This window comes from Bombina bombina, chromosome 4 (assembly GCF_027579735.1).
Source record: "Bombina bombina isolate aBomBom1 chromosome 4, aBomBom1.pri, whole genome shotgun sequence".
NCBI lineage: Eukaryota > Metazoa > Chordata > Amphibia > Anura > Bombinatoridae > Bombina > Bombina bombina.
This window is the reverse complement of record NC_069502.1, coordinates 248,420,328-248,447,737: the sequence shown is the minus strand read 5'-3', so window position 1 is coordinate 248,447,737 and position 27,410 is coordinate 248,420,328.

Below are 27,410 nucleotides of genomic sequence, written 5' to 3'. Positions count from 1 at the left end.
TTCACCTTTAAAAGATATATACATATATATATATATATATATATATAACAAAGGATTTAACAAAGGATTTAACATGTTTTCTTACAAGATAAATATTTGTGTATATTTTTATTCTTATTCTATATGCTATAGAAGAGAAGACCGTTGATAAATATATATGATCCTATATATTAGTGATCCTATATATCAGGATTGTCATTAGGCTCGTTAGTCCTCAAATGTTTTGTGTCATTGCACCTCGATTTGTTAGCATATATAGTGTGCATAACCCTTTTTAAAAATTTCACAAGAATTAATATCCACATTTCTCCATTCTTATCTATAGCCTCCTTTGAAATATTTATCCGTGATTTAATTCAAATTCCCCATTCATAAACTTGCTGGTGATTATACATTCTATTTTGGCAACATAGTTTCTATAAATAGCAGTTTTGCAATTCCATGTTATTTTATATAACATATATTACCCAAGTTGTTTTCTTAAAAAAAGGCAGCTAAGTCAATGGGGCTGAATTATCAAGACCGCTGCTCCATAACTTGCTCGCCTGCAGACAGTAATCAACCTGATTGAATACGATCGGGTTGATTGACACCCCCTGCTAGCGGCCGCAAATCTGCAGGGGGCGGCATGGCACCAGCAGTTCACAAGAACTGCTGGTGCAATGATAAATTGCGGACAGCGTATGCTGTCGGCATTTATCGATGTGCAGCGGACATGATGCGCTCGCACATTGATAATTCAGCCCCCATAGACTGTATTAAGACCTGCTGCTGGTTCTAATGTGTTCAGTTAGCCTGCTTCCTTCCCTGTTTTACCTGTTCTATAGCTTTAATATAGAACTCAGATTTATTTTTGTTATGAAATTTGGAGAACTAATTTATTAATGGGGTTTTTGTTGGGGAATGTTTCTCCTCCCATATTTACATCTGCAAATCTATTAAACTTCTTGTTTTTGTGAACAGGATCACAACAGACACAATTTTTCTATGTCACTTGTAGAATCCTGTTAGATTCATTATACCTTTATTTATTATCTTGTTTTTGTCTTTATTTTTCCTCAGTGCACTTGGTGCAAGCATGTTTTTAAGGTTTACATTTTTCTTAAATGTAATATCAGGTTTCTCGCCTATAATATCTTTTAGCAGAGGATTTTTTTGTAGGACAGACCAATGTTTTTTCATAATATTCTTAATTTTCCAGAAACCATCGTTAAAGATGGTGACAAATTTAATCCCGTTGTTTTTATTTGTGTTCTTATTATTTAATGTATTTGTTTTTTCCATTGTTTTTACTGTAGTTTTCAGTCTCTGAAACATCTTCTATTTTATTATTTCCATTAATGAGGGTTTCTCTATCTAGTGTTTGTACCTTTCAGTATGCTTCCCCCACAACTCTCTCTGGATATCTTTTCTCTCTTGTTAGTTTTTCTGCCTCCTCTTCAAAATCTACAGACCTAGTACAGTTGCGATTTAGCCTCTGAAATTGGCTGTAAGGAATGTTCTCAATCCAAATCAGATGTTGGGCACTCCTGGCATCAAGATAGCCATTGTTGTCAGTTCCTTTTCTATACAGTTTGGTGCAGATGTTGCCACCCAGAGCGTATAAAGTAACATTCAACAAATAATTTTGACTCTTATGATTATTTTGGGTGAATTGCAGGTTCATATTATTATTATTTAAACTTGCCACAGTCAGCCCATGAAGCACTACTACCATCCCAAATTACCAGGATGTCATCTATAAATCTTCACCAGAATATAATATTGTTATTCTGGAAGACTTCTCCTTCATATATCAGATCTTGCTTGAATGCCCCCATATATAAATTTGCAAAGTTGGGTGCAAATTTTGTCCCCATGGCCGTTCCATGTTTCTGCAAATAACATTTTTCTTTAAAGAAAAATAATAGTTTTTTTTGGAGTACAAATCTTATAGAGTCTAGTATAAACTCCATTTAGGTTTCTTGTATATTGCTACCTTCATTCATGGAGTGTCTAATCGCACTGATCCCTTTATCATGGGGGATAGAGGTGTATAAGGCAGAGACATCCAGAGTAGCCCACATGTATGTGGGTTTCCATTCTATACTTTAAAAGATCTGTAAAAGATGTGGGGTATCTCTCAAATATGATCTTAAATTGAGTACCATTTAGAAAGACATCTATATATTCGGATAATCTGACTGTAAGGGAGTCTATGCCTTAGATGATAGGTCTACCAGGGGGTTTCTCTTGTTGCTTATGAATCTTTGGTAGATGGTAGAAGATGGTCAATTTGGGTTCCTCATTTGCAAGATATTTCCATTCTCTTTGATTCAATACAGATTCTTGAAACCACCTATTTATAAGATCCATATATTCATTTAAGAAGCTAGTGGTGGGATCGCCCAGCAGGCATACATATGTATGGACATCATTTAGGTGTTGATACACTTACTCCAGATAGTCCTTTTTAATCTGGAGAACCATTCCACACCCCTTGTCTGCTTTACAAATTATTTGCTCATTTTCCATTAGACCTTCCAAGGTTTCTTTATCTTTTACACTTAGATTATCATGTTTCTCCTTATAATTAGTACACATCTGGGTACAATCTTGGATAACTTGATCTTTAAAATGTGTTATATATTTACCTTGTGAATGTACCGGGTAAACAATGGATTTAGTTCTTAGACCACTATGTTTTGTCACCCCCTCATTAGATGGGCTTGTATTTAATTGAGAGTTCATATCAATGAAATCTACCTTAAATTGCTTGCCTAGTCTTTCTCTAGGTATGAGTGTCACATAATTACTTTCCTTTTCCAGATCTAATAGGGCTTCCAGAGTATCTTTATCACTCTCTGTACGATTATTACGTTCCCTATTCTTTCTCTCCTTTTCAAAATGTCTCATTAGTGTGAGCTTTCTAGCATACTTATTAATGTCTACAAACAATTCAAATGGGTTAGGATTACTAGTAGGTTATATATATATATGTGTGGACAGGTTTAATATTTGAATAGTATGATATTTTATGATCTCTCATTTCTCTTCTTTTTAAATTGTAGTTTTTTTCTTGCCCTGCATCCTCTTCTTCGTCCATATATATTTTTCCCCTTCTATTGTTTACCTTTGGTTGTCTCCATTCTAGATCTATGGTTTCTGGATTTGGTCTGTCTGTCCTCCTTAGCATGTAGGGCCTTGGTCTGTCTGTGTGGTGTCTGTCTTGAAAATCCTGCTCCTGATATAGATCCCTTCTCTCTATTGCATTACTATCAAAATCTTCCCACATGTTATCGCTTCTAGTGTGCATGTATCTCTAAATTTTTTCTGAACATATGGTTTGTTGGTGTAAGATCTATTTTTTCCCCTATTGTTTGGGTGATTGTATCTTCCCCTATTAGATTCTCCCCTGCTATTTGAATAGCCATATGATCTATTCTGATAGGTGATTCTATACTCATAGTGAGACTCCTGTACATGTAGTTGTTTATTTCTGCTTTTACAGGTTGTTCCCTACAGTTATATGTATCTGGACATTCAAATCTGATAAGTTTCAAAATAGGAGCTCTGCCATCTCTATGGTGATTATCATTTTTTGTTCTCCATGAGGTGCTTGCTGGAGTTAAAATGTTACCTGTTCCAGGGGTAATGGGAGTAATGGGTATATCTGTGGCAATCTCAATATTCCCTGTTGTTTCTGCATGTTTTGCCAAGACACCTCTTTCAAATTTCTTCTTTTTCTTTAATTTCAAATCCCTTTCAAGTTTGTTCATGCGGTCCCAAATTTCCCCATCTGATTTGTCATAATAAGTATCTCCTTATAAGGGTGAAATCTGTGTTTCTAGTTTTTTTAATTTCTAAAGTGACTTTCTATAGATTTGCTTCTCTATATTAAATGTTTATCCTAATAAGCTTTATTGAGCAATCTTCTAGAGTAAAGTCCCATTTAGTGAGAAGTTCTACATCAGTACTGTTCAAAAATGGCATCTTGGACAGTGTTAAACCGTTTGCTATAATACCTGCTTTGTTTAAATACTTATCTTGGATTAATTGGTCAATCTTAATTACTATTATTATCATTGGGTTGCAGATCAGTGGAGAGGGTTCTTTTTTATTCTTATGGTCAAAGTAAACCCCAAAAGAATACTCAGTCATTTCTAATGCAGCTAGTACTTAAGCGATACACCACACAACCACAAGGGCTAAATAGTATATCTAAAAAGTATAGAATCTGTATGAAATGTAACAGTGCAAAAGAAAAAACTATTATAAAAAGCGTGTATATATAATTAGATAACACTCTATATATAATGGTAATACACAAACCCAGACAGGTTTATAACATTCTGCACTGATCCAATGCTACAAATAGCAGCAGTCTTTACAGTTAGTAAATATAGTAAATCTGGCCAGTCCACAGATATAAGTGTCTCTCTGTATCTCTGGGACTTGTTCCAATGTGTCCCTAAAGGAGTGCGGCTCAGTCCACAAATAGATTTCCCTCCAAAAGAGGATCCTCCAATACAGATCTATAAAACAGAAAGTGGGACAAGCGCTCAGGGGGTGCTCCTAGTGTAGGGTGTTTCTGACAATTTTTATAAGTAGTGAGGAATTATTAAAAATGCACTCACCTGATTCAACCTCAAGTATTATGAGGTATATAAAATGCCTTAGTGTTATGATGTTTTCAAGGCGTATCCTCCCTTTTTATCGCTCTGAGACTCCCCTGGTTTATACACTGACCGTATTCTTGTATTCAGTAAGGGATCCCCCAGTGGGGTATAGAGTGGAGGGGGTATTAAATGTTTCCAAATCAAGTACTGATATACAGTTAATCACTAAAAGAATGATATTTATTGGCCACAAGAACGCCTGATGATACAACAAACACAAACATATAACACTCAAATTAAAACATAAAAACATAAATAAAATAAGCCTTGGTGGTAAAGGCGTATTACTAAAAGTATAGCACAATATAAGTGTATATAAAAGAGCCACTGGTAAACTAGTACTCTTAAAAGTATAAGCGGGTCAGCACTCAATGTGTAAGTACACACAACAGCTGATCCGCTATTTCGCTAGACACTCGTGGTTTGTGGACGGGTCCTGATACATTTCACAGCGACATTGGCGGCTTCATCAGACGTAGGGGCTGCCCCATCTTGCCTCCCTCTTTATAGTGTCAGCTCCTGGCAGGATGTAGCAGAACCGCCATCTTTCTTGTTGGCAGTTTAAACAACAATAAAGCGTTTTGCTAATTTTAACATTGGAAGTTGTCCGTGATTTTGTATCACTCCATAGCCGACAATTAAAGGCTTATACTATTACCAAACAGCCGTCCGGTACCAAGACACAACGTTATTCACCACCAGGAGAACCGGCTTCAGTGTACTGGCCACTGTAAAGTGCTAGCCTGCTGATTTGCACCGGTCACAGTACGATGCTTACATCTGTGGTAAGCACAATTATTACCAGCACATTTGTGTTATCGCAACAGGATTACACTATGAGGCGCTTTCTTTTTGCTTTTGTCTTCATGCACACTATATATGATAAAAAAAAACGAGGTGCAATGACAAAAGACATTTGTGGACTAAAACAAGAGTATAAAATATATACCCATTATCAACAGTCTTCTTGTCTATAGCCTTCTGAAAAGGTATAAAAATATACAGACATATATACATATATATATATATATATATATTGAAAGAAAAAGTGTAAAATTCTTTCGGCTAGATTTAGAGTTTTGTCGGTAACGACCCGCGTAGCTAACGCATGCTTTTTTTCCCCCGCACCTTTTAAATACCGCTGGTATTTAGAGTTCACAGAATGGCTGCTTTTTCAGTGTGTTAGGCTCCAAAAAAGGAGTGTAGAGCATAATTTACCGCCACTGCAACTCTCAATACCAGCGGTGCTTACGGACGCGGCCAGCTTCAAAAACGTGCTCGTGCACGATTCCCCCATAGGAAACAATGGGGCAGTATGAGCTGAAAAAAAACCTAACACCTGCAAAAAAGCAGCGTTCAGCTCCTAACGCAGCCCCATTGTTTCCTATGGGGAAACACTTCCTAAGTCTGCACCTTACACCCTAACATGTACCCCGAGTCTAAACACCCCTAACCTTACACTTATTAACCTCTAATCTGCCGCCCCCGCTATCGCTGACCCCTGCATATTATTATTAACCCCTAATCTGCCGCTCCGTACACCGCCGCAACCTACATTATCCGTATGTACCCCTAATCTGCTGCCCATAACACCGCCGACCCCTATATTATATTTATTAACCCCTAATCTGCCCCCCACAACGTTGCCTCCACCTACCTACAATTATTAACCCCTAATCTGCCGACCAGACCACACCGCTACTATAATAAATGTATTAACCCCTAATCCGCCTCACTAACCCTATAATAAATAGTATTAACCCCTAATCTGCCCTCCCTAACATCGCCGACACCCAACTTCAAGTATTAACCCCTAATCTGCCGACCGGACCTCACCGCTACTCTAATAATTTTTTTAACCCCTAAAGCTAAGTCTAACCCTAACCCTAACACCCCCCTAAGTTAAATATAATTTAAATCTAACGAAATAAATTAACTCTTATTAAATAAATTATTCCTATTTAAAGCTAAATACTTACCTGTAAAATAAACCCTAATGTAGCTACAATATAAATAATAATTATATTGTAACTATTTTAGGATTTATATTTATTTTACAGGCAACTTTGTATTTATTTTAACCAGGTACAATAGCTAATAAATAGTTAAGAACTAATAGCTAAAATAGTTAAAATAATTACAAAATTACCTGTAAAATAAATCCTAACCTAAGTTACAATTAAACACTACACTATCAATAAATAAATTAAATAAAATACCTACAAATAAATAAAATTAAATAAACTAACTAAAGTACAAAAAATAAAAAAAGCTAAGTTACAAAAAAATTATAAAATTAATTACAAACATAATAAAAATATTACAACAATTTTAAGCTAATTACACCTACTCTAAGCCCCCTAATAAAATAACAAAGCCCCCCAAAATACAAAAATGCCCTACCCTATTCTAAAATTAAAATAGAAAAGCTCTTTTACCTTACCAGCCCTTAAAAGGGCCTTTTGCGGGGCATACCCCAAAGAATTCAGCTCTTTTGCCTGTAAAAAAAAACATACAATACCCCCCCAACATTACAACCCACCACCCACATACCCCTAATCTAACCTAAACCCCCCTTAAATAAACCTAACACTAAGCCCCTGAAGATCTTCCTACCTTGTCTTCACCATGCCAGGTATCACTGATCGCTCCAGGCTCCAAAATCTTCATCCAAGCCCAAGCGGGGGCTGGAGATCCATCATCCGGCTGAAGTCTTCTATCAAGCGACGGCTGAAGAGGTCCAGAAGAGGCTCCAAAGTCTTCATACTATCCGGGCAGAAGAGTAGATCCGGACCAGCAACCATCTTCTTCCAAGCGGTGACAAGCGGCTCCATGTTGAAGACCTCCGGCGCGGATCCATCCTCTTCTTGCGACGTCCTAAGTCCGAATGAAGGTTCCTTTAAATGACGTCATCCAAGATGGCGTCCCTCGAATTCTGATTGGCTGATAGGATTCTCTCAGCCAATCGAAATTAAGGTAGGAAAAATCTGATTGGCTGATGGAATCAGCCAATCAGATTCAAGTTCAATCCAATTGGCTGATCCAATCAGCCAATCAGATTGAGCTCGCATTCTATTGGCTGATCGGAACAGCCAATAGGATGCGAGCTCAATCTGATTGGCTGATTCAATCAGCCAATCAGATTTTCCCTACCTTAATTCCGATTGGCTGATAGAATCCTATCAGCCAATCGGAATTCGAGAGACGCCATCTTGGATGACGTCATTTAAAGGAACCTTCATTCAGACTTAGGACGTCGCAAGAAGAGGATGGATCCGCGCCGGAGGTCTTCAACATGGAGCCGCTTGTCATGGCTTGGAAGAAGATGGTTGCCGGTCCGGATCTACTCTTCTTCCCGGATAGCATGAAGACTTTGGAGCCTCTTCTGGACCTCTTCAGCCATCGCTTGATAGAAGACTTCAGCCGGATGATGGATCTCCAGCCCCCGCTTGGGCTTGGATGAAGATTTTGGAGCCTTGAGCTATCGGTGATACCTGGCATGCTGAAGACAAGGTAGGAAGATCTTCAGGGGCTTAGTGTTAGGTTTATTTAAGGGGGTTTTGGGTTAGATTAGGGGTATGTGGGTGGTGGGTTGTAATGTGGGGGGGTATTGTATGTTTTTTTTACAGGCAAAAGAGCTGAATTCTTTGGGGTATGCCCCGCAAAAGGCACTTTTAAGGGCTGTTAAGGTAAAAGAGCTTTTCTATTTTAATTTTAGAATAGGGTAGGGCATTTTTTTATTTTGGGGGGCTTTGTTATTTTATTAGGGGGCTTAGAGTAGGTGTAATTAGCTTAAAATTGTTGTAATATTTTTATTATGTTTGTAATTAATTTTTTTATTTTTTGTAACTTAGCTTTTTTTATTTTTTGTACTTTAGTTAGTTTATTTAATTGTATTTATTTGTAGGTATTTTATTTAATTTATTTATTGATAGTGTAGTGTTAGGTTTAATTGTAGATAATTGTAGGTATTTTATTTAATTAATTTATTGATAGTGTAGTGTTAGGTTTAATTGTAACTTAGGTTAGGATTTATTTTACAGGTAATTTTGTAATTATTTTAGCTAGGTAGCTATTAAATAGTTATTAACTTTTTAATAGCTATTGTACCTGGTTAAAATAAATAAAAAGTTGCCTTTAAAATAAATATAAACCCTAAAATAGCTACAATATAATTAAAATTTATATTGTAGCTATATTAGGGTTTATTTTACAGGTAAGTATTTAGCTTTAAATAGGAATAATTTATTTAATAAGAGTTAATTTATTTCATTAGATTTAAATTATATTTAATTTAGGGGGGTGTTAGGGTTAGGGTTAGACTTAGCTTTAGGGGTTAATAGATTTATTAGAGTAGCGGTGAGGTCTGGTCGGCAGATTAGGGGTTAATACTTGAAGTTAGGTGTCGGCGATGTTAAGGAGGGCAGATTAGGGGTTAATACCCCTAATACCCACTTCAGCCACGACTCTAAATACCGGCGTTAGAAAGATCCCATTGAAAAGATAGGATACGCAATTGACGTAAGGGGATCTGCGGTATGGAAAAGTCGCGGATGGAAAGTGAGCGTTAGACCCTTTCCTGACTGACTCCAAATACCAGCGGGCGGTAAAAACCAGCGTTAGGAGCCTCTAACGCTGGTTTTGACGGCTACCGCCAAACTCTAAATCTAGGCGTTTTTTCCTGTGTGTGTGTATATATATATATATATATATATATATATACATATATATATATATATATATTTATCTTTTAAAAGTGGATTGGAGAGTCTATAACGAAATTATTTAAAATGCCAACAAGAAAGATGGCGGTTCTGCTACATCCTGCCAGGAGATGCACTATAAAGAGAAAATTGAAGGGACGGCCCCTACATCTGATGAAGCAGCCAATTTCGCTGTGAAATGTGCCAGGTCCCGCCCCCTGCCCACAAACCGCGAGTGTCTAGTAAAATTAGCGGATTAGCTGTTGTGTGTACTTACACATTGAGTGCTGACCCGTTCACGCTTTTAAGAGCACTAGTTTACAAGTGGCTCTTATACATACACTTATATTGTGGTATATTTTTTGTAATACGCCTTTCCCACCAAGGCTTATTTTATTTATGTTTTTATGTTTTAATTTGAGTGTTATATGTTCATGTTTGTTGTATCATCAGGCGTTCTTGTGGCCAATAATAAATATCATTCTTTTAGTAATTAACTGTATATCAGTACTTTCTATTTGGAAACTTTTAATACCCACTCCACTCTATACCCCACTGGGGGATCCGTCATTGAATACAAGAATACTGTTGGTGTATAAACCATGGGAGTCTGAGAGTGACAAAAGGAGATAATACGCCTTGAAAACATCATAACACTAAGGCCTTTTATATACCTCATAATACTTGAGGTTGAGTAAGATGAGATGCGTTTTTTTAATCATTCCTTACCACTTATAAAAATCGGCTGAAACACACTACACTAGGAGCACCCCCTGTGCGCTTGTCCTACTTTCTGTTTTATATATATATATATATATATATATATATATATATATATATATATGTATATGTATATATATTTATATACACTGTTTGGAGTTGGTTTGGAGAGTCTGCACCGGCCATTGTTACACAACCTTAGCACTCCCTGTAAGGTAAGATATATACCTTTATATAGTACCAGATCCGCACACTCTGGACTTTCAAAGTGTATCAATTTATTGTGAGCAGTGACGTTTAGGGGATCAAACCATCCCCTTCATCATACCTAACAAAATTAACAAAATTGTGAACTTATATAGCATATAACCCTACCCCAAGGAAGCAACATAAAAAATTATCCAGCTTGCAAACCAAGATGGTATACCTAGCTCTGGGGTCTTTAATCACCTGTATTTGCTCAAATGCTATCCTATTGTGTATCAAAACTGCTGGTCCTCTGGCTTTCTTTATAAAAGGGGAGAGTTCTATGGTCGTGTAAGAGCTTGAGGAGTATCTAACTGCCAGAGAGTCTCGGAGGAATACGAGGTCGGGGTTGTGGTACTTAAGAGTGCGTGTTAATAGGCTACATTTGAAGGGAGAATTAAGGCCTCTGGTATTATGTGTTAGGATTCTAAGGTGATTCATTCTCTTTTCTCTTTCTTGAAATTGAAAAAGGGGGAAAGAAGGGAGATGTGAGTTAATCTCTTATCAGTAAGTAGTCTCATGTGTGGTAAAGGGGGGGGGATGGGAGAGAGATAGAATAGGGACTAAGTCAAACACTTAAGTCAAGGTAGTGTATCGAAAATATGAGGGGGAATTAGTCCACCTGGGTGGAACGCTGGCATGGGCTACACTTTGTGGGGGGGGGAGCTAAGATTAGAACTAAGTGTGTGGGAGCTGAAAACCCCGGCCCCACTCTGTGAGTGAGGGGATTCAGTCAAGTCATAAGTTGTAATATTAGTCAACCATTGAGGCCTCTTTAGAGGCATTAACAATTTTTTATCCACAGTTTACAAATAATAACCTTACACAAAGATAACATTGGGTCCTTTCTAAAAGAGTGATCAAATAACATACCTTGTAGTATGCCAACCCTGATCCTGATCTGATAAACCATTGCATCAAACAGTATTAGTATAAAAACCTTGTTAACATAACTTAACCTATGGGTTGGGGCTCTATTCAGGTGACCAGGTCTCCAAGTGTTTTCGATGCCTCAAAGCTAGCCTCGAAAGCTTGTTAAGAGAATGCATCTAAGTGGCGGGAATCTAGGCCAACCTTCGACAATAACTTGAATTCAGGGGGGGTAGAGTATGAGGTCGAGGGAGATTTTGAGATTGCTGGGTTTTCATCCTCTTGGGTCTTTGGTCTTTAATGGACCATTCGGGGGCAGTAACCCTTAGTTTCGAGTGAGAGGAAGGAGGGTCTCTTGCAGCATTAGTCGAGAGTCCCCACTGTGCGAGAAGGGTGGTCTTCTGGGATAGAGAGGACACCGTATGTGTTTGATTATCTTTTGTTATCAATTTGGTTGGGTAGCCCCACCTGTATTTGATGCCTGCCCGTCGGAGCATTAGTGTAATCGGCTGGAAATACCTTCTGTGCTGCAAAGTATGTGCTGAGAGGTCAGGTAGTAACTGAATGTTCTTGAACCTTTCCAACATCTGTGGCTTGCGGAAGGCAGCCGGCATAAGTCTGTCCTTGTATAGAAAGCTATGGAAGCAGACAATGACATCTCTTGGTTTCTCCTGTAATACCGATCTCGGGCGCAAGGCTCTATGTGCCCTCTCCATGGTGGTAGTCATATCCTCTGTGGGACCAAGTAAGTCATTAAAGAGGTCTTTTAGGTACTTCTGAAAATCAGAAGGTTGAGCTTCCTCTGGGATCCCTCTAAACCTGACATTATTTCTGCGAGCTCGGTCTTCCTCATCAGCAAGCTTGAATTCCAGCTGGCTTATCTGTTCAGCTAGGGTTTCCGAGTATGTGAGCAGATTTGGCTGGTCAGTGGCTAAGTCATCTTGTTTCCTTTCAAGGGAATCTACTCTCTCTCTTATTTCCGAAATATTTCGGCATGAATTTCCTTAGTTATAGAATAGGTTTGAGGCGCAAACATTTTTTTAAGGTTTGCTTCCGTAATAAAATGTTGGGACTGGGCAGATGACATGTTATCACTATCAGCCAAGGAGCCATCCCCCATTGATTCAGAATCACTCAGGCCATCATTAGAGTCTTCTGTTCGCTCCTTAGAAGGCTGTGTAAAATTATCAAGGACTGTTTTTTTTTTACAGCTCCAAGAGTTTTCGGGTGTTTTCTGCAAGTATGAGGCATTTTCAAATGGTGAGTGGATGGGGTATACTAATCAGATAGCCACTGGTCGACAATAAAAGAAAAAGGGATAAGTTCACATATAAACCTACATTTATGTTCAGAGCAGGGCTGGGTGGCTTCTCCTGATCCCTGCCTCCCCATGCCGGCACTCATTAGGTGAACGTGCACTCTTTAAGACTTAATATCTGTCTGGGAGTACCTGAACAGGAGGAGGAAAGGGCCAACAAGACACCACAGGCAAGACCTCAAAGCAATGTTAGTAGGGTATACTCGCATATATTACAAAGGTTGAGGGCCCGAAGGTCCCCTCTCGACTCGGGGAATAGGGGATGCGACCCGAAGGAAGGGAAAAAGGAAGGTGGAAGTGACCAACCCAGACTGGCTGGGCTGGAAAGGGAGAGTCTCGAGGGGATCACACTTATTACAATACATCAATAGAGAATTTACAGCTGTAAACACAACAGTAACAAGGTATATGAGAACCATCTTATGGCAGTATTACAGTAATCAAGGGAGCCTGTGAAAGTAAGGTGTTAGATCAGATATAGAAATAGAATTACACTTTGGACTGACGACCCAAAGACAACAAGGCTGACGCAGCAGCAATAGTCAGGCAAAACATATATTAGTTGAATAATACATGAATAATAGCAAGACTAGGACGGCCTTTGTGGTTATTACTACGGACCACTCCGTATAAAGGACACAGTCTTATGAGGTCAAACACTGGTGAATATTGGGGGTGAACACTCTTAAATATATTATGAGAAAAGTATTATGCCTAAATGGCCCTAAATAACCTCAAATGTGAGCTGAGAGAAACTATATTATTGGTAAGAGTGGGTACCCCTCAGCTCTATGGGAGGCCCTGTGAGGTTCTCAAGTGGTGAGGTATACTGTATGCCCAGGTGGAGCTTTGGCAGGAGGACTAATATATATAGATAGCTGGGGAAGGAGACGCAGGCTCGAATTTATGACTCTCTGAGGGTAAAGGGTATGCCTAATTTCTGGCAGAAAAGGTGTACAATGTGAGCTGGAATTCTGCATAAAGTGAGGCTGATATGGTAAGAGAAGGGCACGAGGGTCAATGACATATATCAGGAGCAGGATCCCTGTGAAAGAAACGTTCAAGTTAAATCAAGGACTCTACACTCTGAAAATAAAGTCCAGAGACACCTGAGCTGATGCAGCAGTCTTAGAAAAGATAAATAAATGAAAATATATGTAATTTTTTTTTCCCCAGTAGAAACAATTATCTGTGAGCCCCCGTCAGCAGTGGGTGTTGGAGTTAAGGACAAAAATAGAATCTGGGTCCTCAGCTCCCTCTACTAGGCAGAAGGGCAGGTTATCTCTCCATCAGGGCTATATTGGAGCCAAGATGAGGTTCCAGGGTAGGCCCAGGGGAATGGGGTGATGGTAAAGTGTAGTAAGATAGCCAGTACTGTATGCTAATCTTGACTCAGGGATCTTGGTAACAGTGCATATGAGGACTTTAGTTCACTGCAGTGACTTGACTCTTCTTAATTTGTGGTGTGCTAAGTATCCAAGTGGGGCGCCTCTATATGCACCTAATGCAAGGCCCTGAGGTGGAGGTAAATCAGGCCTCTAACTTTCTAGGCCCATACTACCTAAGATAAGTTGGCTAAGTAAATGTAATAATTTCAGCTCATAGGATGGAGGCAGTTAGTGTGGAAGTATCTTTATTTTCCAAGCTGATCTATGTTGAAAGTCCTGAGGGTGTATCGGTAATCATAAGATACTAGTCCTCTAGGGGTCACAGTTATATAGATCCCTCTGGTTGGTGTTCAAATATGGTTTGGACAGATTTTGTGTGAAGAATAATGTAAGGGCTCTGTTCTCATATAAGGGAGAGGTGCTATATCCAGGAGCCTAGACTATGTCCCAGTTTAAGCGTCAGTCAGGGTGAAATTGCAGTCCTTGAAAACTAGTGCTCTTCTAGAGCCTATGTAGGTATTATTGGCCCTGCTGGGTGCGTGGCTTCTGAGGACGGGGTTTGTGGATGTCAGCTACCCCCAATGTCTCTGAATGTGTGGGCCTGGCTGGAGTCCCTGCCCCAAAGAGTATGGTGTGCACCTAAGGGCTTTTTTCTATTGCAGGGTTAGTAGAGCTGATTATGTCAGTTCGTCACTATGCTCTATACTGTGGGGAAAAAATGGCCGACTTTTGTGCCACGCAGGTTTCTCTTGCCTGCTCTCAAACCTGGTCCCCTCAGAACTCACATCCACAGGTGCAGGGAGTCTGGCCTCTATGTTTTTGTTTTTTACTGTATTTCCCACTATCTCACCCTATGCAGTGCGGATCGTGGGGTGGGAGGAGAAGGCCGCAACCTAACCTCTCGGCGTCTCTGCCTGGCTCGCGTATACTGCAGGTTACCACCCTTACCTCTAGCTGACTTCTATGTTCGAGATGCGGTCAGCACCTCTTTTGGCTGCTGTGTGCTGTATTGTTACGTACTTCAGTAGGCCTCCGTCACGCTTCCTATGTCTGTTGTAAATGGTACCTCCAGGCTCAGTCTCAATCAACCCAGAGGCACTCTTTCGTTGGGGGAGTTTGCACCCTGTCTCTGGAACGGAGCTTGGCTGTGTTCGCAGGGACTCCGGAGCGGAGCCCCGACCCTCCGGAGTCATTGGAGCTGAGACAGCTGCGATGCAGTGAGTCTGTGGTAATCAGACAGTGACACAGGATCAGATAGTAGGACTAAGTCAGTTCCACCGGCCTTAGGTACTCTAGTACCGGTATCAAAATGATCCTCTCGATGAGTCTTGTCTCTTAGGCACTGGATAATTCACTTTCTACAAGTTTGTATGGTAGAATTTTAGCTCTAACTGCTCGTCGCTATCGGAGCTCATGAGAGATGCTGCCACTCAGTTCAGTGGTTAGCTCTGCCCTCCGTCTGTGTTTTTCTTAAACAGAATGGTATTGAGTTGTCCATGTGCTTTATATATCCCCTAGTCAAGGAAGTCCACTTCTTGGTTATCTGCCAGCATCTTCAGTTTCACTTGATAATTCAAATCATTCAGATGTTGTGTCCACAGCGTTAATTCCTCCATTGTACCCCACCATATGATGAACAAGTCATCTATATAGCACCTGTATAGGCTAATCTTTGGGTGTTTAAATGCTTTATTTTATTTCCTTCTCATATTTCTCCATAAAGATGTTAGCATAATCAGGGGCCATATTGGAGCCCATGGCCATCCAAGGAATCTGGAGCACTGTTACCTCTAAGGCTGGTTTTGTGAGCAGCCCAGCAGTGAAACAGTTAACTAGAGCAATTAGCAAACACTACACTATGCAGACTGCAAGGTGTGATTCCCTTATTAACTGTTTCATTGCTGGGCTGCTCACAAAACTGGCCTTAGAGGGAACACTGATCTGGAGATAGGTATTTTCAAACAAAAATTGTTCAGAGTGAGACAGAGTTCATATAACTTAAGGATGTAGCCTGTAGGTGGTCCAATATAGGGATAACGGTTTAACATTGCTTCCACAGCTGCCAATCCATCCCTATGGGGGATGATTGTATATAAACTTGTAACATCAAGAGTCACACAGATCTCATCCTTAATTTCTCCAAAAGAATAGAATGTTGTAATCATCTAGATAGTCACATATTTATGACCTCATATGTGTGACAAATGGATGTAGTAAACTGTCAAGGAAATGGGAACAGGCTGAAGAAGAGCTCCTCTGATGGAGACTATGGGACGCCCTGTGGGGTTCAACATATCCTTGTGGACTTTAGGTAAGGTATAAAGTACCAGACAGATGGGATGTGTTACAGTGAGAAAATAATAAGTATCTTTGTCAGTCCAGCCGTTAGAGAAACCATCCAGCAACGCCTGGTCAATTTGTAACTTGAATTATTTGACAGGGTTCATTTTCAAAGTGTTATACTATCGGGCAGCCATTCTTTTCTCCTTTGATAAATTGGATTTTGAAGGCTGTTTCTTTTGTCCCGTATATATTCTGAATTCAACATCCTTGTAAAAGTCTTGATGCTGGGGTTTATGTTAATAGGTTCAAATGAGCTATTTTTCTTTAGCGTTTTGGACCTCAGATGTGTGTCTTTCCCAAAAAAATGATCTTTCAGTTTCAGTCGCCTGTGGAATTTTATTAGATCAATATGTAGAGTGAAATCATCAGAATAGTCTGTAGGAACAAATGCTAAACCCTTATTCAGTAGACTTGATTCACCTTCCGCAAGTGTTTGGCTACTGATATTGATGACTAAATCTGAATCATCTCCTACCTCGGGGGCAAGGGGGGTCTTCTGCCTTAATCTGCCCCTCCGGGGTCTTTGCCTCTTCTTGAAATGATGTAGTTGCATGCCTTGTGAATTCTCGTAAGCGGCCATCTTTAATGCCCTTTGTCTCCACCCCTCCAAAACATTATACATGTTTAAATTGATTAAAATAATTTTACAAGTTTTAATGTATATATACTGTATATATATATATATATATATATATATATATATATATATATATATATATATACACCCTGTTCGAAATTATTATGCAAATTCTATTTCAGTGTCACAAAGATTAAATATTTTTTTTTCAGTTTAACTCATGGATGGCATTGTGTCTCAGGGCTCTTTTGATCACTGAAAACAATCTCGGACACCTGTGATAATTATATTGCCAGGTGAGCCCAATTAAAGGAAAAACTACTAAAGGAGGGTGTTCCACATTATTAAGCAGAGCATCATTTTCAAGCAATATGGGGAAGAAAAAGGATCTCTCTGCTGCCAAAAAGAGTGAAATAGTTCAATGCCTTGGACGAGGTATGAAAACATTAGATATTGCACAAAAACGTAAATGTGATCATCGCTCTATTAAGAGATTTGTGGCTGATTCAGAGCACAGACGGGTTCGTGCAGATAAAGGCACATTGAGGAAGATTTCTGCCAGATCCATGCATCGGATCAAGAGAGCAGCTGCTAAAATACCATTACATAGCAGTAAACAGATATTTGAAGCCTCTGGAGTCCCACGGACATCAAGGTGTAGAGTCCTCCAGAGTCTTGCAACTGTGCATAAACATTCCATTCGGCCACCACTAACCAATGCTCACAAGCAGAAACGGCTGCATTGGGCAGAAAAATACATGAAGACTAATTTTCAAACAGTCCTGTTCACTGATGAGTGCCGTGCAACCCTGGATGGTCCAGATGGATTGAGTAGTGGATGGTTGGTGGATAGCCACCCTGTTCCAACAAGGCTGCAACGTCAGCAAGGCGGTGGTGGAGTCATGTTTTGGGTCAAAGTCATGAGAAGAGAGTTGGTCAGCCCCTTTAGGGTCCCCAAAGGTGTAAAGATGACCTCTGCAAAGTATGTGGAGTTCCTGACTGACCACTTCCTTCCCTGGTACAGAAGGAAGAACAATGCTTTCCATAATAAAATCATCTTCATGTATGACAATGCACCATCTCATGCTGCAAAGTATACCTTTGCATCAACGGCTGATAGGGAGATAAAAGGAGAAGAAGAAGTCATGGTGTGGCCTCCATCCTCCCCTGACCTCAATCCTATTGAGAACCTTTGGAGCATCCTCAAGCAAAAGATCTATGAGGGTGGGAGGCAGTTTACATCCAAACAGCAGCTCTGGGAGGCTATTCTGACATCTTGCAAACAAATTCAAGCAGAAACTGTCCAATAACTCACAAGTTCAATGGATGCAAGACTTGTGAAGCTGCTATCGAATAAGGGGTCCTATATTAAAATGTAACGTGACCTGTTAAAATGTATAAAAAGTTAAAATGTTGTTCAAAGTTTGATTGAAATAGCTTTTGATTTCAGTAAATATGCTGCAAACACAAAGAATTGCAATTTTCAGTTCTTTACAACCTATAAAGTGTTTTGAAACGTACTGTGCATAATAATTTGGAACAGTGCATTGTAAGTTTTTTATTTTGAAAAAAAAAAAATACTGTTATCATTAAGAGGTTTGTTCAATAAAATTTGAATGGTACTCTTAATAGTTGATAACATAAGAATTATACTGACTGTTGTTTACATCAGTTATGTAGGTAAATGAGAAAGATATCATTGGCATAATAATTTGGAACAGGGTGTATATATATATATATATATATATATATATATATATATATATATCAAAAATCCACTCTGCCTGGGTGCATAAATGCATTAAATAATCCACAAATTATCTGGGGCGAAACGCGTAGACTTTTATTTTATTTCAATCAAGAAGTGTTTTTGTTACAGCTCTGCATCGTTAAAAGATTTTTTGAATCTTTAGGACAAAAAGACGACCAAGAAATAGGGAAGGTGAAATTTGGTGCTCTAAATAGGCACTCAGACATTTTCAATTCCTGAATATTAAGGTCAGTCTAAAGTTTCCATTCATCTGTAGTGCAACAGTATCCACTTTCAGCAACTAACAGACTTTTCAGCACATAATCCTGATATTAGGATATAAGGTCAGCATGATATAATGGGAGTCACATGACCAGACTGAGAAGAGTCGCAATTTACCACTTCTCCTAGACACGGCAAAGACCGCTGAGAGGAGCTACAGTGCTATACATCGACAGGAGTCAAAACTTATACCTCCTTTTAGACGCGACTTAGTCCGCCGAGAGGAGCTGCATATCAACATCTTTAAACACACCTCGGTCTGAGGTGCAAGGTACTCTGTATACATGGTTGTAAATAACCGAAGATTGGCTTATATATGACATATAATTTTTTGAATGCCTTAATTCATGATTGGTATATGGTGGACATTTATGCTTATACGCACACATAGTGTGATTTGCTAGTTGGGTCTAAATCTGCAGATGTGAAATTGAATTTATTTTTAGACACAGTGCATCACCTTTACCCTCAGCTTCTTTAGCAAGGCAGTGGTCGTCATGGAGGTGTGTTTGGGGTCGTTATCATGTTGGAATACTGCCCCGCGGCCCAGTCTCCAAAGGGAGGGGATCATGCTCTGCTTCAGTAGCCACAGTACATGTTGGAATTCATTGTTCCCTCAATGAACTTTAGCTCCCCAGTGCAGGAAGCACTCATGCAGGCCCAAACCATGACACTCCCACCACCATGTTTGACTGTAGGCAAGACACACTTGTACTCCTCACCTGGTTGTCGCCACACACGCTTGACTCCATCTAAACCAAATAAGTTTATCTTGGGCTCATCGGACCACAGGACATGGCTCCAGTAATCAATGTCCTTAGTCTGCTTGTCTTCAGCAAACTGTTTGCGGGTTTTCTTGTGCATCATCTTTAGAAGAGCCTTCCATCTGGGACGACAGCTATGCAGACCAATTTGATGCAGTTTGCGGCATATGGTCTGAGCACTGACAGGCTGACCCCCCCACCCCTTCAACCTCTGCAGCAATGCTGACAGCACTCATACGCCTATTTCCCAGAGACAAACTCTGGATTTGACGCTGAGCATGTGCACTCAACTTCTTTGGTCGACCATGGCAGGGCCTGTTCTGAGTTTAACCTGTCCTGTGAAACCGCTGTATGATCTTGCCCACCATGCTGCAGCTCAGTTGCAGGGACTTGGCAATCTTTTTATAGCATAGACCATCTTTATGTAGAGCAACAATTCTTTTTTTCAGATCCTCAGAGAGTTTTTGCCATGAGGTGCCATGTTGAACTTCCAGTGCCCAGTATGAGAAAGTGTGAAAGTGATAACACCAAATTTAACACACCTGCTCCCCATTCACACCTGAGACCTTGTAACACTAATGAGTCACATGACACCGGGGAGGGAAAATGGCTAATAGGGCCCAATTTGGACATTTCCACTTAGAAGTGTACTCACTTTTGTTGCCAACGGTTTAGACATTAATGGCTGTGTGTTGAGTTATTTTGAGGGGACAGCAAATTTACACTGTTATACAGGCTGTACACTCACTACTTTACATTGTAGCAAAGTGTCATTTCTTCAGTGTTGTCACATGAAAAGATATAATAAAATAGTTACAAAAATGTGAGGAGTGAACTCACTTTTGTGAGATACTGTATATATATATATATATATATATATATGTATATATATATATGTATATATATATATATATATATATACACCCATACACATATACATGCTTATCTTGTGCTATGTATCAATGAAAATTGTTTGCTGGACTAGTAGGTAAATCCTACTAAAAAGGATACCTATGTACAGCTCTCTTGGGTTGTGCAGTTTCATTACTTCATTAATAAATTGTGTTCTATTATAATGTGTGTTGTTTGAATGCAACTTTAAAACAAACTTTTATTAGTATCCACTTAAAATGGGAAAAACATAAAAACAATTTCTCATACATGAAGATTCTAAATAACAATAGTATAGACTTTAAACACTAGTAGTGGTGATACCCTTACTCAAAGTGTAAAAAGAAGTCTAGGGCAACTAATAAATTGGTCCTAATATTATTACTTTAAAATTGCAAGGGGGGATGGATATCTGCAAATACTTGGTCTGAGAATCTATGATCATTATAGGTGAACTAGATTAGTTATCAGTAGACTTTGAATGCCACCTTCACACAGGGTTGGTGACTGTGGTACACTTTAACTTCATGTTTTTCACATAAGCCCCACCCCAGGGAGTTTAGACAAATGACCTATCAGCATGAATCTTACTGGACTTTCATTTCAATGTCACTTTTTTTACTCCATATTTTTCACATAATCCCCATCCCAGGGACCTTACACAACTGACCTATCTGCATGCATCTTAAAGGGACATTGATTTTACTATTGCTAAGCACTGGAAAATATTTTTGTGCCATATGTTGTTATGGCTAGTATGACTGTAGCCTACATTCTGTTAGTTCAAAAATTTCCACATTACACAGAAGAGAAGTAAGTTTGCTGGATTTTTGGATTACAGCTTTTGCTGCTTTAATATTTGGAAGTAACAAAATACATTTTGGATATTTCAATATGCACCTTAACCCTTTTCCACTATTAGAACATTCCATGCTGTGCTAACTGCATTGAACATCCTAGCCGTTTGGCTGTCCTGAAACCATAGAGTCTTAGTAAATGGGATTGTGGGCTGGTGGGTGTGCCTAGTGCCATAGGCACTCCCCCCAGACCCAATCCCATCATTGAAATCCCATGATCGCATAACTGATTGTGTGATTTCAATTTGTTTACATTGGAATTTAGTTCCAATGTAGACAATTTAGTCCAGATGGGAAGGAGTTAACTGATCACCTTCTGCCTCTTTAACCCTTTAAGGACACAGCTTTCAGTTTGCTCAATTGTTTTATGACGGAAAAATTCCGTCATATGTCCTTAAGAGGTTAAAGGGACAGTCAACACCAGAATGTTTGTTGTTTTAAAAAATAAATAATCCCTTAATTACCCATTCCCCAGTTTTGCATACACAACACAGTTATAATAATACACTTTTTACCCCTGTAATTACCTTGTATCTAATCCTCTGCAGACTGCCCTCTTATTTCAGTTCTTTTGACAGACTTGCATTTTAGCCAATCAGTGCTCACTCCATGGTAAATTCACGTGCATGAGCTCAATGTTATCTATATGAAACACATGAACTAACACCCTCTAGAGGTAAAAAACTGTCAAAATGCATTTTGATTAGAGGCGGCCTTCAAGGTCTAAGAAAATAGCATATGAACCTCCTAGGTTTAGCTTTCAACTAAGAATACCAAGGGAACAAAGCAAAATTGGTGATAAAAGTAAATTGGAAAGTTGTTTAAAATTGCATGCTCTATTTGAATCATGAAAGATTTTTTTGGACTTGACTGTCCCTTTAAGTATACATAACAAAGCTAGAAATCCCCTAAATATGTAAATGTATACATATAACAGCTTGCATTAGATTATTTGAGACGTAATATACCACTGCACAATAACATTTAATCAAAATATTTTCATTTTAATAGATTTAAATCCCACCTGTAAGGATTTTAAAGTACAAGCTGTATATAGTGACTGTGGTATTGGAATTTGTTCCCACAAATCCTGACATTTATTTTTCTGTATAAACTTAGATATGATAGAATAACAATGTATTTGTATTTTGGGTTAATGTTCCAGACCACAGTTTAGATGTGGCTGAGACCTGCAGGTGAGGAATCTAGTCCAGGATTTTCCACAATCTCTATATCCAACTCACCTGCTACTGATTATTGGAAGGAAAACTGTTAAATACTCAGCACCAGAGTCAGAGCCCCTGACAGAGAGTTGTCTAAAATACTGAGACCTGAAAAGTTTAATATTTGCTCTAAAGCTTTTATTGTTGGGGACTGAACCAACTGCCCAACTCCAGTGAGGTTACAAACTACTGTTTAGTAAGTGCTTGGTGGTGCAAAGATTGTGTTGTATCAAAAGCATTTAAATATAATTACACAAGTTGTAAATGTCTGGAAAATAAGCAAAAGGTTTTAAATCTGCATCAGCATGAGAAGAGTTTTCTAATATGTAAAAGTCTGTGCTGACACTGAGCTTTCTCCCTATATGTATATATACAGTGTACACTCAATCTTTCTCTTTCTCACAAACCATTACCTTAAAATGTGTAAATCAGATATCTTTATTTAGATCTAGAAAAAGCTTTAGCTTTTTATATAAAAATGTAGACAACATGGAAAATGGTCATAGTGCTGTGATGTAAAATGAAAAATTATTTTTAAAGTTATTTTGAAGACTTCTCATTAAATATTAAAATGCCATTAAACACCTTTTTGTTTGAAATAATTGTGCTTTATTTGTGCCACGCCCACACATTCCCTAAGATGCCCAAATCAAATTCCTTAACCTGTAAATAATGCAAATCAAAGCAGGTTTAGGTAATCTGCATCATATTGAAAACCTAGGATATATATTTTTTGTCCTATCTAGGTTGCGTAGGACAAAGCACTATATTTCCACAAAAGCAAAATATGTTTTACCTGGTACCCAGTATGATTAGTGTATTTATTAGACTGAAGTGTGACTGTAGGGCAAATAACTTTTTTTTTCCACAAACGTTTTTTTTTTTAATTAATTAAATAACTAAATATATTTTACATTTAGCTACAGATCTGGACTATTTCTTTGATAAAGTATTAATTGGTGAGAAGTTGATTTGATCAGGTGTAGTGTAAAGAATTAGTCTTTAGAGTTTTCAGTACCTTTTGGGATATGATCCCAGACTTGCCAGAAGATTATTAAACCCTTTGCTGCATCAGTAACTAGAGAAACGCAGCAAACAGGTATGGAACAGCACTACTGAACGGTGCTTGTGAAGACTTGGGACACTTCCAGGTCCCTGGGAATATTCAATACTGTATTGTAATATCCACAAGATGTCCACAGTACCAAATACCTTTATAAAATCTTTATTAAGACAGATACAAAAAGCGATGTTTCAGGGGTGATCCCCTTAGTCATGCTATAGAAATGCAGGGTGAGTGCCTCTGGCAGAAGGTAAGTGTGAGCAATAATATATTTATAAAGAAATACTCAGTAGATCACAATAATAGATTAATGTCCCTTTAACAATTGAAAGTACTTTTGTTAAGCATAATATTTTCCCATGTTGCACTGTTTTGGAACAGTTTCAGAATAGCTATGGTAATTTTTTAAATTTGTTTTGTACACTTTGTCTGAATCATAAAAACAAACGCTAGTTCCATGTCCCTTTTTAAACTTTCCTGATTCAGATTGAGGATGTGATTTAAAACATCTTTAAATTCAGTTTTATTATTACATATCCTCAGCAGCAGCAATGCACTAATGGGAGCTAGCTGGTAATTGGTGGTTGCAAACATTTGCCTCTAGTCATTGGCTCGACAATGTTTTCAGTTAGCTCCTAGTAGTAACTAATAAAATGTTGTAACATATTAGCCTGGGTGATTCATTTAATCATTAAAGGGACACTAAAGTTAGAGGGATAGGAAAGTCAAAATTAAACTTGCATGATTCAGATAGAGCATGACATTTTAAGTCTTTTAACCCTTTGAGTGCTAAGCATTTTCCCACCTGGGTGCTAATATTTTCTAAGGTTTTTTAATTTTTTTTTAATTTATGAAAACAGAATTACACTGTTGGAAAGGCTAGGCGATTACCTTTTCAACAGTGGGTCTTGGGGGTCTGTAGCTACTTAGATGCCTGAGATACAGGCTTCTAAGCAGCATGCCCCCTCCTCCTATACTTAAAGGGACACTGTACCCAAAATTTTTCTTTCATGATTCAGATAGTGCATGAAATTTTAAGCAACTTTCTAATTTACTCCTATCATCAAATTTTCTTCATTCTCTTGATATCTTTATTTGAAATGCCGGCCCATTTTTGGTGAACAACCTGGGTTGTCCTTGCTGATTGGTGGATAAATTCATCCACCAATAAAAAAGTGCTGTCCAGAGTACTGAAACCAAAAAAAAGCTTAGATGCCTTCTTTTTCAAATAATGATAGCAAGAGAATGAAGAAAAATTGATAATAGGAGTAAATTAGAAAGTTGCTTAAAATTGCATGCTCTTTCTGAATTACAAAATAAAAAAATTGGGTTCAGTGTCCCTTTAACATTAAGTATAAATAAAGTTGCGCGGTGACGTCATCACGTCATTGCACGTGACATCACTGTGCATCACATAAAGCCCCGGCGATGCCCGTCACTCTACAGGCACGATTGCCGGGGTAAGAGCAGTAAGGAGCCCCCAGATCTCCCTCAAGTTGGGAGAGTGCTCATGATGGCTCTGAGCCGTATTAAGCACCAGAGTGAGAAACTCTGTGACGGCTCAGAGCTGTCATTAGCACTCAAAGGGTTAAATTCACTTCTATTTTCAAATGTGCTTTGTTCTCTTGTTATCCCTTGTTGAAAAAGAATGCTACACTAGTGGGAGCTAGCTGCTGATGGTGCCTGCACACATTTGTCTCTTGTGATTGGCTGACTAGATGTGTTCATTTATGCAATGCTGTTCCTTCAGCAAAGGATAACAAGAGAATGAAGCAGATTTTATAATGGAAGTGCATTATCCAAATCATGAGACATTTTTGGGGTTGCCTGTCCCTTTAAGTTAAACTTTCAGATAGAGCATGTCATTTTAACACACTTTTAAATTCACCCCTTTTAATACATTAAGTTTCTCTTGGTATTCTTTGTTGAAAAGTATATGCACACATCTTCAGCAGCAGCACTGCATTACTGGGAGCTAGCTGGTGATTTTTAGCTACACACATTTGCCTCTTGCTATTGGGTCACCAGATGTGGCTGTCAGGTCACATTAGAGCATTGCTGCTGTGACTTTACCTAACTGCAGAGGTTAAACACACAGTTATGTATCAGCAACATAGCATTAAAATGTGCTTTAAAGAGACATGAAACCCCATTTGTATCTTTCATTAATCAGATAAACTATTTTATACAACTTTCCTTTTATTATCAAATATTCTTTGTTTTCTTGTTATCCTTTGTTAAAATGCAGGGAGGAAAGCTCAGAAGCGTGCATGTGTCTGCCGAGCTTTATGGCAGGAGTTTGCAAGAATGTTATAGTTTTGCTGGAAAACTAAATGGTAGCACTTTATTGCTGCCATATAGTGCTCCAGACAAGTTTAACCCAAAAAAAACACGATTCATTCACTTGAAGATACTTTTCATTCTTTGGATATGAATGTATAGAAAACTCTGGTGATTATGTCATAGATGGTGCGCTTAAAGGGACACTGAACCCATATTTTTTCTTTCGTGATTCAGATAGAGCATGAAATTTTAAGCAACTATCAAATTTTCTTCATTCTCTTGGTATCTTTATTTGAAATGCAAGAATGTAAGTTTAGATGCCGGCCCATTTTTGGTGAACAACCTGGGTTGTTCTTGCTGATTGGTGGATAAATTCATCCACCAATAAAAAAGTGCTGTCCAGAGTCTGAACTAAAAAAAAGCTTAGATGCCTTCTTTTTCAAATAAAGATAGCAAGAGAACGAGGAAAAATTGGTAATAGGAGTAAATTAAAAAGTTGATTAAAATTGCATGCTCTATCTGAATCATGAAAGAAAATTTTTGAGTTCAGTGTCCCTTTAAATCCATATGGAATTTATTTATACAGTATATATATATATATATATATATATATATATATACACACACATACTATTTAAAGTAATAAACATATAATAGTTATTGCATATTTTCCCTTGACAGATAGTTTAAGGGGACAGTCTATTCCAGAATGTGTATTCTTTGTTTTCTTGTTATCCTTTGTTAAAATGCAGGGAGGAAAGCTCAGAAGCGTGCACGTGTCTGCCGAGCTTTATGGCAGGAGTTTGCAAGAATGTTATAGTTTTGCATGAATACTAAATGGTAGCACTTTATTGCTGCCATATAATGCTCCAGACAAGTTTAACCAGAAAAACCACGATTCATTCACTTGAAGATACTTTTCATTTTTTGGATATGACTGTATAGAAAACTCTGGTGATTATGTCATAGATGGTGCGCTTAAAGGGACACTGAACCCAAATTTTTTCTTTCGTGATTCAGATAGAGCATGGAATTTTAAGCAACTTTCTAATTCACTCCTATTATCAAATTTTCTTCATTCTCTTGGTATCTTTATTTGAAATGCAAGAATGTAAGTTTAGATTGCCTGCCCATTTTGGGTTGTCCTTGCTGATTAGTGGATAAATTCACCCACCAATAAAAAAGTGCTGTCCAGAGTCTGAACTAAAAAAAAAGCTTAGATGCCTTCCTTTTCAAATGAAGATAGCAAGAGAACAAAGAAAAATTGGTAATAGGAGTAAATTAAAAAGTTGATTAAAATTTCATGCTCTATCTGAATCACGAAAGAAGATTTTTGAGTTCAGTGTCCCTTTAAATATATATATATATATATATATATATATATATATATATATATATATATATACACACACATACTATTTAAAGTATTAAACATATAATAGTTTATGCATATTTTCCCTTGACAAGATAGTTT